At 29.2% G+C, this 10,355-nt stretch overlaps 1 protein-coding gene across 2 annotated transcripts in view; it reads right to left on the reverse strand.

Annotated features, from left to right (window-relative positions):
* LOC117167604 overlaps nt 1-2,990 on the reverse strand; it is a 106,240-nt gene extending 103,250 nt beyond the window's left edge. The window contains exon 1 of one of the 2 annotated variants that reach the window (XM_033352658.1): nt 2,451-2,987. The gene's annotated coding sequence lies outside the window, so the exon portion shown is untranslated. Of the gene's footprint in view, nt 1-2,450 lie in introns of both variants that reach the window. The other variant, XM_033352660.1, reaches the window with a different exon arrangement.
* Between the last annotated feature and the right edge of the window lie 7,365 nt (nt 2,991-10,355).

The following is a 10,355-nucleotide window of genomic DNA, read 5'->3' on the forward strand; positions in this document are numbered from 1 at the left end:
CAGGGATCTTTCTAAATTCCTTCGTTCGTTTTCAGCCTAATGTTTGGCTATAATAAGGAATAATATCCCTGTCACAGCTCAATTTTTTTTACCGTGTATAATAAGAATAAAAACTTTCTTTTGGAATTCATTAACACTGCACTAAAAGCGAAATGCTTTTTATTTGAAGGCCAAAACATTTTTTTATGAGATCAAGTTACCAAAAAAAAGTCCATGAAAAGTGAATTGATAAATTTATAGAAATAATGCCATTAAAATGTTTATTTTTTATCCTACCTATAAAACCTTGTAATTTAGAAAAATGTTTTGAAATCGACTGTTTTAATTTTTTCAGAATTATATCAATTTTGTCAACTACTGGACTATAAAAGGTAACACCATAAGGGTACTGCATGTTTAAAAAAATCATTGAATTTTCAGCCAAATTGTTGAAAATTAAATAGTGTCATTTTCAACCAAACAGATGACTTTTCAACAAACAAAAATTAATTTGCAACCAAACAGTTAGCCTTTGAAGCAATAGCGACGAATTTTCAAAAAAATATTTGAACTTTCAACCAAACAGTTAAATTTTCAAACCAAAAAGACGAACTTTTTCAAAGACAGTTGAATTTGCGAAAAAAAAGTTAATGTTAAACAAAGAAATATGAATTAATAACTAACAAAGATGAGGTTCCTATCATAGAAGATGAATTTGCAATAGCAAAGGACGCATTTTTAACAAAAAAGTTGAATTTAGACAGCAAAAAATGACTTTAACTAAATAGTTGAACTTTAAACGAAATAATTCAATTTTTAGCAAAATAGTTTAACTTTGAACTACATAACTGAATTTTTAAACTAAAAAGATGACCTTCAAACAAAGATGACTAATTTTCTAATGAATGACGGATTTGTAGCAAAATACATGAACATTCAACCAAATATGAATTTTTCAAATGTACAAAATAACGCCAGTATACGTGCGATTGATTTAATAATTCCAAGAACTGCTGGCCCACACAGTTACGCAGCCGTGTGTCAGTGTGTGGCAGCGTCAATAATGGATCACCACCAGTTTACAATAGACTGTTTACGTTTCCACAGACTGATTTAATTACAAGGCCAGTGCAAGCCAACCCACGAAACTGTTCTTATATTTGCGCTCTTTTAGTTAAATCCCCAACCAAAAACATGGGATTTCAAAAAACAAAATTAACTGTCTACCCGAAAACGCGAATTTTTATCAAAGCAAATGAATTTGCTACCAAATAGTAGTTGAATTTTCAACTAATAAACGATAAATTTTCTTCAAAAACGGAACAGTTAAATTTTGCAATGAAAGTGTAAATTTTTACCAAACGAAAAAAAAAACAAATTTTCATCAAAATAGTGAAATTTGTAACCCGAGGATATGAATTTTCAATTAAAAAGTTAATTTGCAATAAAACAGTTGGACAGTCAACTAAAATGATGGATACTGAAAGAAAAAAAAAAGAATTTCTTACAATGTAATTTAAATCGAAACAAAGTTATTGATTTTTACACAAAAAAGATGAGTTCTCTACGAAACACATAATAGTTGATATTTCGACCAACAAATATTTTCCTTTAAAGTAAAAAACAGTGCAATTCAACCAAAAAAAAAATCTATAATTAACAAAATAGACAAATACATAAATACAGGGATGAATTTTCAGCTTATATTATGAATCCTAAAAAAAAATGAATTTTTAACAAGAGAGCTTAACATAATTTAATTTTTAAACAAAATCTGTTGAATTTTCTACCCAAAAATATAAATTTTCGATAAAAAAAAGTTTATTTACAATCAAATACAGTTGAATTTTGAACCAAAATTATAAACCTTTTACAACAAAAAAATAATGTTTTACAAAGTACTTCAAATAGAAACCAAATAATTGATCTTTTAGGCAAAAAATATGAATATGAATTTTTAAAAATACAGTTCAATTTTCATCCATCAAGTTGATTTTTTTAACAAGAATATTAATTTACTGCCAAAAATGACTAACTTTCAACAAAACACATGAATTTTCAACCAAAATTGTTGAATTTTTAACTGACAACAGAACATTTTTCAGCCAAAAATGGAATAGCTCAACTTTCTGTTAAAAATTTAATTTTAACAATAAATTAAAGGAAAATTTAAAAAAATAAGTTAAAGTTGAATACCCTATATCTATGAGCACAAAAATTCAAGAAATAAGGTTATATTTTCTACTACTTAATGAAAGAGATTATAATTCGTTTTGAATGCATATATATTCTCTTTACATGTGAGTCTTCTATAAGAACTAATAATTTTCTTTTGATAATTGAAAAAGGAGCTAAAAATTTAAATAATGGGTATCAGAAGTAACAGAATATTGATATAAAATAAAAAATAATGCAAACATAAATACAAAGAACGTACATGCAAAGGCATAGATTTAAAACAGAATAGTTACCTTCAATTCATTTATTATAACTCCACAAAACCTCTTATTCCAGGGCACTGCGAATTGTTTAATCTTCACCAGTTTTCACACTTTTCAATAAACAATTAACAATCTCATTGGAACCTTCACAAAACACTGTACACAAATAAAACTACACAAAATTATTCTTCAAAAAAGAAAATTGATAGACAATTTCCGTAAATATTGGTGAATCAATTTTCGTGCGACTGTCGATCGATAAATACTCCTGCATTCACCGCTCGATTTTCCAGGCAGGACTGAAGAATAACTTTTCGGAGCAAATGACTCAATGAAGCGTTAGAGCAAATTTCTGTAACATTTGAGTATCGAATCACAACAAATTGAATCGTGTCAACAAAGAGTGACTCACACCGAATTTGTAGAATGTAGAGCGATTCGGTCGGTAAATGATACGTCTGATATTTAAGCCATGAACGCGGAAGGAATTAAGACTCGAAAATACCTGAGTAACTCACGCACTGGTTTCAGGGTTTCACAACCACGCTCACTCTCTGCTCCTCTCAGGTGTTTAGCTTCAGCCTCCTTCTTCTCGTGGCCAGTGCTCCCACGGCCACAAGATCACGTTCCCCGTTGTTGCCACATCCTCGCTGGAGCAGGGATCACGCCATCAAAATGATCCACGAGTACTCGGCTTAGATCATATTACATCGAATTATCCTTGCAGAAACCAATTTCTTTTTGCATATGTGTGGTCTACCCCCTCCCCCCATTCACATCTTCTAGGGGCTATTCGCTGCCGACTAACGAAAAAATTGCATGACGATCTCGATGACGATTTCATATGATATTTCCTTTGCCAGCAATGAATTTTCGTTTATTTGGTGGACGTTGATCTCTTTCTTAGCACGCACTACCCAGCACTATTTCGCCGAACCGAGGCACAGTGCAGTGGAAAAAATGCACTTTTTTCTTTCAAAAAGGTCCAGAGCCTTCTATTCTGGTCCGATATTCAATCTCTTTCTCTAATTTTAAAGTGCATTAATGCTTAAGAAATTTCACCTCGAAATTTTCGTCTGCTTTTTTTATGTATAATATTTTCTTTCATTTTATGAAAAAAGTTTGATTTTTCACCGAAAAAGGTTTTCATGCTACAATAACTGCTTAACTAAACTTTAAATAATCTTATCTCGATGCAAGTCAAATTACAGAATACAAATAATTTGTTAATCCATTTAATTTTTACAAATCAAATTTAACAAAGAAAATCGCAAATTGTGTTATTTATCTTACAAACTTTTTATTTTTGGTAAAAATGTTTTGCGTGAATGCAGGAACAACATTTAATCACAAAATATTTCTAAAAATGATCAAAAACCATGGATATAATCAAATTTCTTTGAAAATTTTTTTAATATCCTACTTTTCAGATTCTCATTTTTTCTTAGTATCTGAATTGCTTTAAATATGTTTTTAAATTATGTGTGCTTCATAGTATTGGGTAGATTTTAACAATAAAAATTTTTATAATTAAACATGATAAATTCAAAATGTTGGCACTTTGCGTAGAAAAAAATCTGTTCGCTGCATTTTTCTCGAGCTCGGTATTCGCATTTCCCCACATTTGTGCACAAACTTTTTAAACATAAAGGTCAAAGCAGCGACAACTGTAATTTGGTGATTGTGAATTCTCTTATTTTAAAGCTCCTTTGGCTTTAACGAACACATTCTCATAACGTGTCTCGTACTTCGCACTCGACTTTGTCCACGGTTTGAACTTTTCTACATTATATTCAACACTTTTGTATCAAATGAATTATATTCTCATTTTTTGTTTCGTCGCCCGGATCGTTTCTCCAAAAAATTTTATTTTTAAACTTATTTTTTAAGAATATAAGAAAATCTGCTCGTCCTATCTAAAAATTATTATTGAATTTTTCGATCTTTTTTGGTAAAGAACTTTTGTCCATTAATTTTTTCTAATAGCTTGCATCGTTTGTCCAAAAATTTAATTGTTCAATTTAATTTTTTACGTTTAAAAAGTGAAACTACGCGTTTCATAAACAAAGAATTATTTAGAAATTTGCAGCTCTTTTTTGGATGAAAAACTTTTTTTTTTGCTTAGCTTGTGTTGTATGTCCAAAAAATGTCATTTTTTCCATTCTAATGTTGTTTTTTTAACCTGGGTTACAAATTTGGTTAAAAATTCATTTTTTCAGGTTGGAAATTCAACTCCTTACTTTGAAAGTTAAACTGCTTAATTGAAAATTCATTTTGTGGTTAAAGATTCATAAGTTTATTAAAAAATTCAACTGTTTGTTTGAAAATTAACTTTTTTGTTCAAAATAAATATTTTTGGGTTGAAAATTCAACTGATATTTTATTAAAAATTCGTCTTTTCGGATCAAAAATTCAAAAATTTGGCAGAACATTCAAGAGTTTTATCAAAATACTATTTCTCAAATGAAAAAGATTGGTTTTCAATTAAATTTAACGATTCAGTTTTTGGTTAAGAAGTGACTTTTTTAAACTAAATATCCATCTATTTGATTTAAGATCAACTATTTGGTTAAAAATGTATGCATTTTGGTAAAAAAAGAAATTTTTTGGTTCAAAATGCAACCATATGGTTAAAAATTAATTTGTTTTGGTTTTTAATTTAAAACATTTTGTTGAAAGTTAAACGAATTTCTTAAAAATTTATTCTTTGTTGTTGAATATTCATTTTTTTAATAACAAATTCATCTATGTTTGAAAATTGTACTTTTTTGTTGAAGCTACCACTTCCTGAGGCAAAAATTAATGTTTATAACTTAAAATTTTAGCATTTCCATGAAAAAGAATTTTTGTGTTAGATTTTCGCTCAAAAAGTATGACTATCATAACAGTTAAATTTTTAACCAAATAAAGAAACGTTCAAAAAACTGTTTATTTTTTTACCGAATAGCTGATCTTACAACCAAAAAGATTAATCTTCTAACCAAGTAGACGAACTTTCAATATGCTGAAGAGTCGAATGTTTTACAACAAATTGTTTAGCTTTTACACCATAGAAAAATAATTTTTATCAAAACCCTTAATTGTTAATAAAACATATGAATTTTCAAGAAAATTGTTAAACTCTTAACTGACAAAGATCAATTTTACCCAAAGTTCATATAATTTTGCGTCCAATAAGCCCAAGTTTCAAACAAAATATCAATTTAATAAGAAGATATTGCAAAAGATTAATGTCGCTATCCCTGATGAGGCAATCGAAACTTCAACTTTGGGTAACTAATTTAATGTTCCTTTAAATGTGAATAAAATTTGTATTAATAGTTTCGTTGCAAATATTGAGAATTGTAAGAAAAATATCAAACAAGAAGATTTGAACTACTTAAGTAGTTTTAAATCATAGCAATATAAACAAATTTAAAAAGTTTTGACAAATCTGTCAAGCAGTTAAAAATTTTCAAGGACACATAAATATTACATTTTTGTCAAACATTGCCTTTTTAATAGTTCGTTTCATTGCACCTCAATTATCAAATTGATTAGAAAAAACGTCACTGATATTCGTTGGAAATTCGATGATCTTTACCTTAACAATTTTTTTAAACTTAATTTTTAATTCACATTCCGAAAACCAATCTATAAAAAATTTTATTAATATGATTTTCTAGTTTAGCAGACCAAAATGTATTAGAAAAATACAGCGGTGCTGCACATACAAACCCAGTGGGCACAAAATTTGGCGACGTCTTTACGACATCGTTACGACATCTTTACGACAACTTTACGACATCCTATGTCCATGTCGTTTTGCTGTCTTTACAATGTCGTAAAGACATCGTCAGATCATGCGACTTATTTACGATATCGTAAACACAACTTAACGATATGGACATAGGATGTCGTAAAGTTATCGTAAAAATGTTGTAACGATGTCGTAAAGACGTCGCCAAACTTTGTGCCCACAGTGATTGTAAACTGGTATTACTGCTACTAGTTTATAATATTTGTACTTGGTCACTACTTCAAGAATACTAACGTTTCAATGCCTTTTGGGAGTATGTACATACGTTTTGACACAATATTTTACTTAAAATCACTCAGTTTAAAGAATAATTTTTGTATTATGATATTTTTCAATAAAAGGAAATCTTTTCGAGAAAAACGACACTTTATTTCTTAAATAAATTTGTGTCCTTTATATAATCGTTAAATTTGTTTAATCTTTACCTTTTATTAGAAGCTTATACATTACAAAATGTTCGGTCTCACCGAGTGCTTCCACTTTATTTTAAAACTATTTGTCGTTGAATCAAAATTCACCAGGGGTATGTCACGCTATGGTGAAATTTCGTGCCTGCAGCGGTTAGGGTCAAACAGTGGCGCTGCAATCGTCACTCTGTACATTTGAATTGCAAGCACTGTAAAGCACACTATTTTTTATAAAATTCTAACTAATTTCGAAGTTTTTCGAAATAAACTTAAAATCTACATTCTTAAAATTAATTAAAATTTTACTCGATTTTTTGCACTGAAAACTTAATTTTTAAAATAGAGAAACTTGGAGGGAAAAAAGGACGTTGAGAAGAGTTATTGTTTATTAATCATTTTTTAAATGCATAATGTTGCTGCATTATCTATTTTTTCCATAAAAATATTTAACTGATACAAAGTTTGCACTTCATAGCATTTTATAGTAATTATTATTTTTAATGGTCTATGATAAATGAAGAAAATAAGGTGAGCCCAGCGAGCTTTTTTACTAGGCTTCGATAAATAACTCAGGTTGTTTGGAAATGGAATTCAGACGTCTTTTTCTAATGTGGGTACCTTGTAATGTTGTGTCTAAAAAATTAATAAATATAATAATTATTATTTAAAGAAAAAATTAAAGTTATATTCACAATAGACCCAATTCATTTCAAATCACGTATGCCGGTGGCTGACATGTTCAGGATTAGTCTGATTATAACATGTTTTTAATTTTTTACGAATGTATTAAAATTTAAAAGGCACAATGAGTTTTTTTTTTGAATTTTTGAAAATTTTACTTTAAGAACCATGTCATTGTTGCAATTTTTGAGATATAATGATTTTGCATATTTAAGTTTATCGAGTTTTTTGCAATCCTTAAAAATCCACACAAAATTTTAAAAATAATAAAAAATGGCAACTTGTTTTGAGTTTTGAAAATAAGAAATAAAATTTATCTCAAACCCCACACCTTTTTTCCTGAAAGTTTTATAAAGAATAGTTAAGAATATGTCTACTTGGCATACATTTTTAACTTGGTATTCTTTTGTTTTTCTGCAGCAAAAAATTATTGTTATTATAAAAAAAAATAATAATTTTTTCTTAAAAAAAAACAAATAAAAAATGTATACTTTTTTCAGGCAAAAAGGTGGGCTTTTCAAGAATTTTTTTTTTTTTGAAACCCAAAATAACTTTAGCACTTTTTGTGGATTTGAAAATACTGCCAAAACTGGCTAAAATGAAACAAGAGAGACCTTTCTTTCTCATAAATTGTACAAGTGGTGCGGTTTTTAGAATAAAATTGAAAAAAAACTTATTGTACTTTAAAAATTTAAATACTTATAAAATGTAAAAATGTCGCTATGTTAATTTAAAAAATGCGTGTCTACTCATTTCCCACGTAAAAAACATATTTCATTTCATATTTCATAGTTTTTATTTACTTGATAACAATAAATTGAAATTTATAAAAATGGACATGATCAAAAGAGGTACATAAATAATGGCACAATACGATTGTCTATAAGTTTAAAAATATCGAAGGTTTTTATTTTTATTCCTTATAAGTTTTTTTTGCAGTTTGCAAATATATTAGAATTGTCAAATCAACAGGATCGAACGAGATAAATGATGACATAATTGAAACCCGGTGTAAATTTAAAAATCTGAAAAGTTTTTCTTGGGTATTTTGTAAATGAAAATCTGCTGCCTTTAGTATCCTGTAATTGTAAACTATACTTATTTAAGTATTAAAAAATGAGAACATTTTTACTTTGACGTTCCTTTATTGTATATGATGACAAAAAATCTAAAACTCTAAAACATTACAATCAAGCTATGAAGCTTGAGAAGAGGTTATGTTGTGTTTACAAAATTTCCCTATAAAAATTAAATATACTTACCGACATAAAGTTTCCATCAGGAGCTAAAACCTGTTTTTCCCAAATAATTTCTGTTTCTAAAAAATGTTCCTCGCAAGCGACTTGCCCAGATTTGCACAAAAAATCGCTTTCGTGTCGTAAAATTGCCTTTTGCCACGGTTCAACACAATTTTGCGGAACGGAAAAGGAATTGATTTTTTTCTTCTTTGACTTTTTTCCTTTGTACTGGTTGTTTCAGTTAGGAATTATGCAGTAACTACCGCCCATTTTTATTCACAGTTTATTTTAAAAACTTAAAAAAAAAATTAACACACTGCGCTACGAATAGATTTCCATGGGAGTGCCTTTTAAACTATTTAAAACAAAGCGAGTGACGATCGACGCGCCGTTAGTTCGCCGTACCACCGCTGGGCACACATTTTTATAACTACAGAATGGGTCGTGGCATACCCCTGATATTTGCGTAGGAAGTTGTTCATTTCAGTTTTCTGAAATTTTCTCTATAATTATTTCAACCTCAAATTTAGGAAGAAATTCCATTTGTATCAAGACGCATCCTTCTGCCACAAGACGAAATTTCTGTAGGTGAAAAACATTTATTTGCTACTATCTCGAAATTAATTCCAGATTCTCCAGTATTGTTCTAAATATTCTAGTATACTATAGACCGATAGTAGCAGAGAATAGCTTAGAACTTGAAGGAGCTTCCATAAAGCTCATATCACTTTTAGTCTTATCTGTGAACTTCTCTGTTCCTGAGTGTTCTTGTCCAAGCGCTACCTAATTTATGGAAGCAAGATGGTTCTATGCCAATCATTGCCCACGGGAATTATGTGAAGACTTAATGATAATATTAAAAGCATTGATTCAAAATTGTTTAAATTTTTTATATACTGTGTTTGTAATTGTTTATCTCTTTGTTTCACGAATAATGAGTACAAATCATGTGAAAAATCATTTTTAGTACCGGCTAATTATTATACTCTTTATATACTAATCACTTTGCTTTCAAAATCACTAATATGTATAAAATCCGAAATCACCATTGACTGTATTTCATCGAACGTCAGTGACCAATTATAGAATCATTGACCTACATGCTAATCACTGTGTCATCTTGGCCAATCATGATACTGATTATCCCAGTAGTGAGCAGATGTTCTTCTAGCCCGTGTGGAAATAACCCCATTTGGCCCTATTGCAAGTGGGGCAATAATCAAGGGTTAGTCGGGTTATTAACTTTGACAAAGTTTCCCAGTGAGGGACTAGTCGGGGACTAGTTGGGCTTTTTTGTCAAAATTTCAGTCGGGGCCTGGTCAGTGGTTGATCAAGGTTTGGTCGGGCCTTTTTGTTCACTAATTTCCGTGCGGGTAATCTTGAGGCTCTGGTCGGAAGCTAGTGGGGCTCTGGTCGGGTTAATCTTATATTTGAGTTTTCGGCGAGGTCTTATCAAATGAGATAATATCTAAAAAGAGCGTAATGATTTTTTTATTCTAAAACACTAAGAATATATTAATTAATAATTATGCACAGTTTTTTGGAGAAAAGATTTATTAATGTTGAAGTCATCTAAAAAATTTTTAATAAATAATTATTAAGTTAATAATTTTGTACGAAAATCAGCTTTTTATAAAAACAACGATCAAAATCTACAAAAAGACGTAATATTATTTTTTTGTAGTATTTTTTAGAAAATTGCGAATTTCTAGGAACATTTATAAATGCCTTTGAATGGAATTTTTAGAAAATCCATCATGGAAAAGATACATATAGATGTAGGTGAAAAGTCCACCGGAAGTCATAAGAC

Source organism: Belonocnema kinseyi, chromosome 2 (assembly GCF_010883055.1).
Source record: "Belonocnema kinseyi isolate 2016_QV_RU_SX_M_011 chromosome 2, B_treatae_v1, whole genome shotgun sequence".
NCBI lineage: Eukaryota > Metazoa > Arthropoda > Insecta > Hymenoptera > Cynipidae > Belonocnema > Belonocnema kinseyi.